The sequence below is a fragment of the Phalacrocorax carbo genome, chromosome 4, assembly GCF_963921805.1.
Source record: "Phalacrocorax carbo chromosome 4, bPhaCar2.1, whole genome shotgun sequence".
In the NCBI taxonomy this organism is placed as follows: domain Eukaryota; kingdom Metazoa; phylum Chordata; class Aves; order Suliformes; family Phalacrocoracidae; genus Phalacrocorax; species Phalacrocorax carbo.
Window position 1 is genome coordinate 68,876,995 of NC_087516.1, and position 11,987 is coordinate 68,888,981.

The window sequence follows — 11,987 nt, forward strand, 5'->3', positions numbered from 1 at the left end:
TTAGGTGTTCGGTCAATTTACTTTACACTTGTAATGTCTTATAGCCAAGACCATCAATCAGATTCGGTGTGACAAAAATATCCTGCTACGATATTACAGGTTATTAAAGGGATGATGGGAGAAGCCTGCATGCATTTACTGGGGCCCTTTTTTCTCATCTCAGGAAACCTGTCAAAGACCTAAGCTGGTGATTCATCTTCTCTTCACTATCAACAGGTAGCAGCCAAGAGTGGACTTTGATGAGCTGCTTTCACTACTCTTTCCGCCCCACCCTCTATCCTCCTCTAGCTGCACCCCCCTGGCCCCACAATGTGTGTTTCCCCACTCCTGGCAGAATGCATGGCCCAATTGCTGTTGTGAAGGCCAAATGGGTAATTGGCTCACAGATTCCAAAAAGGCCAGTGAAGAGTCCCAGGAAAGTTCAGTGTCCATTGAAGGGCTTTCAGGAAGAGGCCCATCAGAGCCTGGAGCATGGTATTTTTTTCAGGGAGGCAGAAAACATTTTGTATAAAGCTCTAAAACAAATGTTGATGAAATGCTACCATTCAGATACTCCTCTTAAAAATTTTTAAAGAAAAAATAAGCCAATTATATATTATAGTCTTACAAATAATAAAGTTTATAAATAATTTTACTTATTGGGACTCACATCATTTTCTCAGAGCTTTGCAGCCAAGGGCTAACCAGGAGAAGTGGAAGGGCAACAGCTCACTCCCTGATTTCCCAGGCTGCTAACTGTCTGCATGCAGGGTGTCTATTTATGACACTGCACATCAACACCAGAGCCACATGGCAATCCCAAAATTGAAAAAGAAAGGGCTGAAATAAAGTAATAAGCACAAAGAACAATTCGAGGCCTACACACTACCCTGGGATTTCTACAAGACACAGCCTGGGTCAGTGAAGGTCTGAAAGCATGCAGCAGCCAGGACACAGATGTTGAAGAGGAATGTGTGATCTTTCTTCCCATGTTTAGTTCAGTGGGAGAAAGTGTCACCCTGACTGTTTGTGATATTCTAGCAGTCTTAACATTTTTTAGCCAAGGGTCTTATTCCAATATTGTAACATCTCCTGCTTTCCTTTGGAATAAAGATGATACTACACGCCTGACCCATAACATCAGCACAGCATCTCCATGCTGGCAGATCTGACACACAAAGAATCTCTAGGAAAAACAGATACTTATTTTCTGCACCACACCTGTGCAGTGGTCATGAATGGGGACAGTGTTATTCTCACAATAAAATACATGACTGAACTGGTGAAGCTCTGCTGAAAAACAAGATATGCACAGTTCATCTGAACTGTGTACTGAAGTATGTTTATTATGTATATACAGAAATATCTAAGTTACAGATCGGCTCAGGCCCCATCACATTTCCACATGCTTTGCCATAGCCTGTTCCTCTTTAATACCCTCAGGCTCCCATCAACTGATCACACAGAAAATCTCCATTCTACCAAGGAAGAACAACAGGCTGTATTCAGTGAGTGACCAAACTGCAGAAATCCAAGTGAGACACACTGGTACTAGTTCTCCAGCCTTGTTCGGGACCAATTCTTTAGCAGGACACTATTTAAAAGAACTCTGTCATCATGAGATACAATCTGGCTTAGTACCTAGGAAACACACTAGGCAATCAGAGACTACACTCCTTTTGGGCCTTTCTGGACATGGTGTCTATTAAATGGTTGCTAGTTTCTGTGAGACAGCTGACACAGTGATGCCCATGATCCTTAAAATCCTCTCTCCTATTCTTTAAGAAGAAATCCATGACTGCTTTTGGAACTTAATTATATCTTGTATATAGTTCACTTATTGTTCTCTATTTTATTTAAGTCTCTTCTTTCAAAATCAATTTACCTGGGGTATTTTAAGCACTAGCTGCCCTGAAAATGTGCAGGAACATTTAGGGGACATATACAGAATCAACCCCAAAGACTTCCATTGCACTTCTGGCTACTGGTCAAAATGGCATCCTTGTCTGGCCATGACATTTCATGAGGTGACATGACTGCATTCAGCTGAACCTATGGCAGGAAATGGCAGATTGCCATAGGTTGGTCTGCTGATTATTCATGTCTTCAAGAGACAGATGCCTACCAATAGCAGTCACACAGTGAAAGGAATGAAAGAAAACCATGAAGCACGTTTACAACCACATTTAATCCTTTCAGTCTCAGGTGGCTGTTTTAATACATGCCCGTTACTCAGATTCCTTCACAGATGGCATTGTCTGTGTAAGAAACAAGGCACTGGCCTAGACCTTGAGGAAGATATGCCTCCTACCTGCCTGCCCTCCCTCCTGTGTGCAGGTTGAAAACCTGCTAGTCCTGACATCCTGTTTCCCACCAATAAAAGGTAAGAAAACATTTCTCCTGGGCTTCGTAGAGCTGGGAGGACCTTTACATGGTATAATACAGACTAAGACAATGACCACATCATTCAACAGAAAAGCTAACAGTTTACCTTCAAAGAGATGGAACAACCAGTCCCAGAGAGACCAATAAACAAGTAATGCACGAGTGTGCAAATTACATCTAAAGCTTTATGTGGAATGAGTGAGGAAGGAAAGACTGGATAAGAGCATCAGTTGCTGGAAAGACCACAGGGCTTTTTCAATGGCATTGGGAAGGAGGTGGTAGTGCACTCTTGCCTTCAAGAGGTGTTTTAGTCACAGGACACCAGCTACATCCCATGCTATGAGCTGACCATATGGGCAGCGGAGCCCCTGCGAGAATTCCACAGGCTGGCAGGCAGGGTGGGGGGTCGCAGCACAACGGTCCTCCAACCAACAGCTCACGCTGGCTTTTTGTGTGTTATTGGTGACTGATGTCAGCAAGGTTTTATTTCCCAGAGAGGAAAAATGTAAGAGCAGGACAGGCAACAAGGAAAGAAAAGTGTGTCTAGAACTAAAAAGTGATGGAGCCACAGGCTTGTGTTCTTACCTGGATTCCTGTTGGCGCTGAGGCTGCCCTGCATGAGCTTCTTCCTATCCTCCTGAGGTTAGCTGCCAGCATGCTGAGGCCCACGGGCCAGCTCTGATATGTCCAAGCCACATCGCCATGACTCAGGGTGCCTGGGAAGAGCTGTGAGAAAATCCACAGGAGAATAGGAAAGGTGAACACACCACAAACAGAGGCAGGGCTGTTAAAAGACAGGATCCAAGAGGAAGAACAGCAACACAAAAAAGGTATACCACACTAGAGGAAGAAAGCTCATGAGACTGGCCAGGCAGGTGGGTGCAGCCAAGACTGCCCTTATAGGGCCAAACACCGACAGCAGCCTCCCTTGTCTGCCCTAGGCCCGCCTGGCCAGCAGTGCACTTCAGGGGCATCTGCCAGCTGGTATGTTTTGCCTTGTGAGATGGTGGAGTGTTCGGGTGACTACGTGGTGTGGAGGTCCTGCAGCGGGGATGCTTCCCCCATCTTTCCTCCCTGGCTCACAAAGCCACCCACTAATCCAACAGTGCTTTCACATCTACATATTTTCCTTTCTTCCATATTCACATCATCATCATTATCCAAAAATGTTATTTGTCTTTGTGTTTTTTAAGAGCACAATTTTAAGCATGGTTGGTTTTTGTATACTGTTTATTAAGAGAAAAGGTCACCGATTTTGCTTTGCAAGCCATTAAGGGGGATATTCATAAGGCTCAGATTCTCAGCACAAATTAATACAGCCCTCAAACAACCCTGGGCTTTGCAGTTTGCTTCCTCTTAGTGCCAGCCTTTTCTGTAATTCAGGCAGCCCCACAAGAGTCCTGAAGGGCAACAGCCTTATCTGGAAGGCTGAGGAGGAGGGGGATGAATTTAGTGAATGCATTTTTTTTTTTTTTTGAGCAGTAATGAATTTAAAAGGAGCAAAACAGCATTCCCAAAACTACAGGCAATTGCACTAATTTACTATTATCTAGTGTAGCAGAATTTTGACAGCAATGGCCACAGTGTGAGTTACAGCAAGGTGTGTTGCACAGCATCTGTGATCTTTGCACAACCAGCCCATTTTTTTTATATTGAACTTTGAACACACTGTAGCGTCTGCGTCTGTGGAGAGATGGCCCAGGAAACAGCTAGAATATTAAGTACCCAGTTATACGTCTCCCAAAGGAGGCTGCTGCTAATATTATACATTACAGCAACATTGCCTGAATGGTTTATTAATGGTAGCAAAACAGAGTGAATACGACATACAATGATAATAACAATAAATGTTATTTATACGGTGCCTATCCGTGACAGCGCTCTAGAGGCCTCACAAAAATGCACTTAAAATGCTAGCATTGCAATATTAAAATGTGCCCAAAGCCTCAGCAAATAAAATGGATTTGATGTTTAAAATGTGATTTACTTATACGCAGTGCCCTTAGCAGCAAATTTACATTTTAGATGGCCAGATAGACATTTCTAAAAAGTCACTGATCATTGTGTTTGCCCAAGTGTTTGGAAGCCAGCTTAAGCTGATATAAAAAAAATCTGAGCCCAAGCCATCTGCAGGTTCCTTTTAAGACTCAGAGCCGATTACATGGAAGGAGAAGTTCCTGAAACAACCAGTTATGTTGGATTATGTGTGCGTGCAATTATAACTGCAAGGTTAATATAAATGAACTTGGTTTTAAAACGTACCTAGAGCACGAGGCAGCCAAGAGAAACAAAAACGCCCCTGGAGTCTTTGATCTCCTTTTATATTGCTGTATATTTGACAGCCCTTCTCTACTTCCAGCTTTGGAAACACCTTTCTCAGAGCTTATTATGTGCATTGGGATTTACGTCCTCGAGTGGCCTGCTGCTCACTGTGCAGGCAAGGCAGCAGTGGCTGCCTCCTGGCCTCTGAGCCCAGCCTGGCTTTCCACAAGGGATCGGAGCTGGTATGCTATCTCATACCTGCACCACCCTGGTTCTCCTTCCAGTGTCCACAGACTCTCCTCAACATCCTGGCTCTAACCTCATGCAAATAAAACATGCAGATTCTCAGGTGCCCACATCAGTGTCAAAATGAGCAATATTTAGAGGAACAGCAAGTGCCAATCTGCAAAGCCAGCAATTTCCAGGGCTCACATCCCCTCCCGGGTTACAGGGTCTTTCTTTTCAATATCTATAACTTCAAAAGTTACCAGCAAAGAATGAATGCTAGAACTGCCAGAAAGCTCTGCAGACTAGCCTGGGGAAAGCAGCTGGAGAGTAGGGGACAGAGACTTTAAGTTAATGCATTTATTTATAGCTGGTGATGATAGCTGGGTTAACTGACAAATTCAAACCTGACTATTTGTTCTTAAATACTCTATCTGATCAAATAGCCAAAATCAAATTCCACCATTGTGCCGCGTATGCAGTTACAGAGCCATCTTCTAGTTCTTTGTTTTACAAAGTGTTGCATAGCCCAGAGATACCTGACCACGTTTGAAAGGTTTATTAAGAAATAGTAACAAGACTTTGACCAATGCCCCATTTATCTACTAAAAACCTTCCCATATACACTTCTGACAGCATCACATTTTAGCTAAAAGGAGCACGAGCTCATCTTTCTGCCTGAAAACTTCTCCTACTGAACATTCTGAATTAGGAACCAAAACATTCCACATTCCCTTGCCTCATCACCCCACACCCAATAAATTTAAAATGGAAAACACTGAGTATGCAAGGAGTGTGCGTGGCATAACCCAGAGGCACACTGTGCTCATCAAATGCAATTTCACAAAAATTCATTTATAGATATGTATATATATGTACGTGTGCATGTATGTGTGTATACACACACATATTTATGCCTGTGCAATTTTCTAAAACAACTATTGTCATACCACACTTTGGTCCAGATTTACTATGCGAGAGGTACAACTGCAGGGAAAATCCACTAGTTTGACCTTAATGTTACCATTGATAAGTAAAGGTTATTAGCACTTATATACTTTAAACATACTTAAGTGTATGGTTTTATTTTTCTGGGAAAAATAAAAATCTGAGGTCACTTACACGGGAAAGGTCTGAGACTCCATGGAACAGAATCTGGCAAACAGGCACAACCTGAGGGTAAAATAAATAGATAAATAAAATATCAATCAATAAAATTTCAGTGGATTGCAAGCAGCAGCAGCATTTTAAACTACCAGAACACTTGGCCCCAAATTCTCCATAGAAGGTATATAAATAATTACAGTAAAACTGTTCTTAGTCCCAGGGCTCCTACGTGACCACACAAGGATCTTCGACCATCCCTCTCCACATAATCAGCACAGCCTTTTTCTTTAACTGTGAACAATGACAATTTCTCCATTATCAAAGAACCCAGGGGAGAAAAATCATCTTGTCTTTGCATAAAACACCACTCGTTTTTATGCTTTATATAAAATAATAATGAATGTGGAAGGATCGCTAAGTTCCAAATCAATCACAGTCTTTTGATGTTATTATTAACTGCACATACTCCATTCTTGTGGTTTATGGTATCATCAGAACCCCTCAATTGATTTATACCCTGGTGATCTAGTTGTCTCTATTCATTATCCCATATTTAATTAATATATGCCTCAGAAGGAGTTGTCAAAAGACAAAGTTAATTATAGCAGGGAAAAAAAATATCTAGTTGAAATCACATGTCATATTTTAGTTTAGTGACAGCTCCCACAAAAGATCATTTTAGCTGCTTTTGTAGTTTTTCTGCTTCTCTGAATAAATACTATTGTATTTTCCCACCCAAGTAATACAGATGACTTGTCTTTACTAGTTACAAGGCACTTCAGACTGCAGAAAGGTTTCTTGGATAATTAATCTTTTACTAAATATTTGCAATTTTTGAGCTACGCTTAAAAACCTGATCCTGAAGAATGGAGAATTTGGCAATAGATTATTAATCTTATTCATCAGGCTCAAATAGCACCCTTTACGAGGGGAAAGCAAGTGTTATGCAACCTGTAGGAAAATAGATCAGAATTTTTATTCAAAATTATTCCAGCTGTGTAGGCAACCTTTTTTGAGACGCTTTCATCGTGTTCAAACAAATGACTCCTTCTGGAGGAATGTTTGCAGAAACAGTACATTTTAAGTTCACATTGGAAAATATTGATATAAAATGAACATTTTAAGTATAAATATTCACTGTGGGAATTTGATTCAAAGCTTTACACTCATCCAATCAGAGGTGTGAGGCTCACATTTCCAAAGAAAGTTATCCTGCTTGTCTTGACTTAGGTATATTTAAAATGGTAGCTGTCAGAACCCACTTACAAATAATATTGATTTTAAGACAAATTGCAGAATTTTAGTCAATTATTTTGAATTATGATTATATTGAGAAAATCCTGTCTGTTCCCAGGTACAACTTGTTAAAGGAAATAAAGACTATTAGTCTCAGTAAGCTGGGGATGAATGCTGCAATATACGTAGCACTTGCACTCTGTTTTACACTACATATGCTGATGTAAGGAAAGTATTAAGCTGGTTTTTTTAATACTTGTTGTTTAGGATAATTTTCTTACATATCTGTGTTCTTTTTGCTACTGACCTTTTACTCTAGGTCTAATAGTAAAATCTCAGAGGGATGGCAAAGCTAGAAATACAAAACCTGTCAAAAAATTACCTAAAAGTATTCCCCTCATTAAAAATGCCCTTAGTCCATACACTCATATCTTCTGTTACACAGAATCTTACTGCATACAGCACCCACCTAGATTCCTTTATAGAAATCCCTTTATGGGACCTCATCAGACCGCTGATGTCCCTTTACTACAAAGATTCCTGGATGGTTTAGACTGATGATTGCTGTCTCCCCCCAGATTTTCTCCACTACCAGCACTGCTGCTTAGAAATCTGTGATTATATAAAAGTTATTCCAGGTTACAGGTCTGCAGACCTGTCACAGACCACTTATCATGACCTTACAGACTGCAGACTACCATTTGGGAACCAGGGCTTTGAGACTCAACTCCAGCTGTGCATGTTTACACAGGGTCCACCAACCATATATGAGAGACATCTATGGAATAAATGGCATTGCTGCACAGCATTCGAGGGCACAACTCTGCTCTTGATTACAACGCTGTATATATAAAACCACTATAATGCTTTTATTTTATTTCCTGCAATCTTCTGGGGGGATTTTTTTTGGTCATCAGCAGATTCTTAAACAAAGTGGAATTTCTGGCTTCAGTTTTTCCCCATCAGATTTGACTACAATATTTCTGGCTGCCATTCTGGGGTAACCCAGTCCTTCCCTTGAAGTCCCAAAGTTTTCAAAACTCTTCTGAACACTGTTTCTGATTTGGAACCTGTAACATTAACATCCACAACAATCACAGTGCACTGGAATGTGAAATTGAAAAATATGTCAATATTGCCCAAAGTAACAATAGTAACAATTGGCAATAGCAACAATTAGCCCATCGAGCAGGAAAATGCACCCTAACATCTTCATTGTCGTCTGCAAGACTAACACTGCCTCATGAGCTGCCTCGACATCAGCAGCATGTCCCAAACAGGGACATGGCAGGCATAGTTGTTATGCTTTTCTCTAGAAAACAGTCCTATTAACAAAGACCTGACATCCCTCAGCCCCTAAAGCTAACATTTTCAAAACTGGGTGAACAAAACTGGATTCCTTGGTCAACATTTCAATATTTGATGTTTTGATGTTGCAAAGCACATGCTCACATTCTTTTCTGTGTGGCAGTATATTTCACCTCAAGAGGGCCGCCTCTCCACTTACAAAATTGATCACAGTTTTCAATGTTTTTCTAAATTTCCAAAAACCGATCTAAGGATACCACTGCAGGAGGCCTATGCAGGACCCATAGAGCCTCCATCCAGCTCCCTGTTGTTACAGTATCCCTAAAAGCATCATCCTGCACATCTCCCACCACTCACAAATCCCAGGGCATGCAATTTCTGGAGGAATTATGAATGTCTAACACAGCTGGTCAACTTATTTTTTGTGAGTTATCCAGGAAATTGAGTGACATTATTTTGGTTCATTAACTATTTCTGAGCAGACTTCAGCTTTTTACCTATTCCTTTACTGTTTGTAGCCATCTAACACAGCTAATACAAGCGAGTTTTAGCAAGCAGAGAAAACATCTAAGCCTCATTGCTTATCTAAATTTCTTGAATGTGTGACTTAAAACCTTTGAAATAATGAACACGACTAAAGAACATAAGAAACAAGCATAGAACATAAATATGGATAGATATATTATTATAGAAAATATTTTTATATAGCTAAAGTAAATATTAAAATATTGTATATGTAACAAAATATCAATATATAATAATTATATATACAAAGAAAGAACATAAAAAACAAAGACCATAAATATCATAAAAGTACCAAAAAAAGGAGGTGCATTGCATCATGACCAAGTTATTCAAAAGTTATTCTGCAACATTTGTAATATTTGATCCATTATGATTTCTAAGAGCAAGACTGACCACAGAATGCCACAGTTTATAACCATTCAACCTATAAGAATCTGTTTATCAACTTTCAAGTTTCTCTTTTCATCTTTACCTTCATTCAGTACCTTTTCTCCTTAATATGCCTGCATTCACCAGTTTGGGATTTTCTAATACAGCTGTTTGGGCTGGCTTATTGGCATATATCAGTGAATAAAGAATTGTGCCCTTTAAATTGTATCTCAGCTGGGACAGTGTAGTGACCAGAATCAGAGAATTTGTCTGTCAGGGTGGGGAGCAAACATCTCCCACCACTTTCTCAGAGGCACTCCCTGCTCCAGTGACTGTAGATTTAAGGATAGAATACAATTTCCTTGCAGTATTCTTTTCGAGTAACACATGAATACACATTGGCACTCAGATACAGTGATAATGGATATGGGTTAAGGAAAAAAGGAAAACAAACCTTTATAGGATGGAGGGTATTGATATTCTTTCATCAATACAAGGACACTAAAAACACATTTTAAAAAGCTTCATCAGACCACCTGTGTGCAATCCTGCCACAAATCACCACTGTCCTCATGAATTTACAGAGAAACCTAGTAAGTAAATACCTCTTCTTCACTTGTATAGTAAAAATGGAAGAAAAAAAAAAAAAGGTTGTGAAGTGTCTGCTTGGGAGTATATACAAACTAAATCAAAGGTATTGTTCAAAATTTACAGCAGGTCATCTCTTCTTTTTTCCTATTTCTTTTCAATATCGAATGAAGGGCTGACCAGCAAGGTCAAACTTTCCTTATTAATGAGGCATTGCTAGAGCTTTGTCTCATTAGGGCACTCAGAACTATGCATTTACTGCAATTTGCAGCACTTAATAGAGAAAGGTCAGAGCGGGTTACGTTCAATTTCCACTTGGCAGAGGGAGGAAAAATGGAAGCAATTCATTTGCACAAATTTGAATAATTCTTCTCAGTCTCCTTTTCTTTATCTATGTCTAGATAATTCCTGCATCTTAGCCTGCTCACAATCATCCCAAACCTGCCAACAGCCAGCTTTCTATGAAGGCTGTAATGGAGCTGACAGATTCTATGAATCCAGGTGTCAAAATAAAGCCATTCGGCTCGCCCTCCTCCCTCTCTCACAACAGGGAATAGGAGCTGCCTCTAGTGAGCTCTTAAACTTATCATAAATGTATCAAGATTGCTGTGGGCCATGAAACAGCTGTAGACAATTAATCTTTCCACAATTCTTCAGCATAAGAATTGCTTTCCCTGCGAAGTAACATCTGCCATGCTGAGGTGATTATTCATGGGCAATGGGCGCCACCATAGTTTTATGCATAGAGCCATCAGTGGCAATGAAGCAAAATTTATAGTTTTCCCTGGTTCAGTAAAAATAACATTTCAGCTGCATTAAAATGTCATCCATCAGCATTGTCCCAGAGCACAGGGCCCCATCTCATCCAGAGAAATTAAAAAGTATTCATTTTAATGGTAACTTGTGAAGCTTGCAGTGACATTGCTTCATCCCCCCCTCTTTTTTTGTAAGCAATATTGAGGAGGAGGAGGACTGAAGTAAAAGGTTATGTGGTGCAGCGAAGCTGAGGATTAAATGTGCTACTAGGGAGTAATGATATACCAATTACTGGGCTGCTGGTTCTTATTTATTCATAACCCCTGAACGCTTAATCAAAAATCCTTGAATCAAATTGAACAACTAAAGAAGGAAAGTTATTTCACAGAGATAATGTAATTCTTCAACTTAAAAAAAAAAAAAAAAAAAGAGACAGAGAGTGCCAAATGGATATAAAGGCAAGACATGGCTCTTGCCAGAATGGTAGGGTTAGTCTTCTAAAACATTAGCTTTAAGGAGTAGGGAAATTTAAGCCGGAAATATAACGGTCGTAATTTACAAGTGAGTTTCCATTCTAACTCCTAGAGTAAAGCTGATTAATGTCTGCTTTGGCAGCATGCTCAGGGAGAGAAGCGTGCAGAAACTTACTGTGTGAGTTTAAAGTGCTTTCTGTTGCTCATGTGTCATGGGTAGATTGCAACCATCAGGCTGTTCAGGTAGCACCTTGTTCTGGCAAGCACCAACAAGTTAAGAATTGCTTAGGAACCAAGGTGCCATTCATGTAAGCAAAGATAACACACCCTGGATTTACAACTATTTGGATACTACCATGTATAAAATACATTTTTCCTCGGTAAAGAAGTGACTGAAAGAAAGAATGGACCACATCTGTACATTTTGGAACAGGACCTGGACTTTACAAGCTCCACGGCCCAAAGGCAGTAGAGAGCTGCGGTGGGTCCAGTTCACACTTCTCAGCTATTATGAACATTCCCAATTTATTAGCATGAAAGAAACAGTGTTTAGAGTAGGATATTATGTATGGAAAAGGTTTCAAAATCTCCAAGAGCTGAATCTAAATATGACTATATTCAAATTGTCAGGAAAATTGAGCTGACTTAGTTTCTAGAGCATGTTAATTCAACAGTGGTAGCAATCTGCACAAAGTATTTTGGAATGAGAAGTAGAAAGTATAGACTATTTACAAAGGCACGTCAACAGTGAGACACTAGATGAAGCACAACACT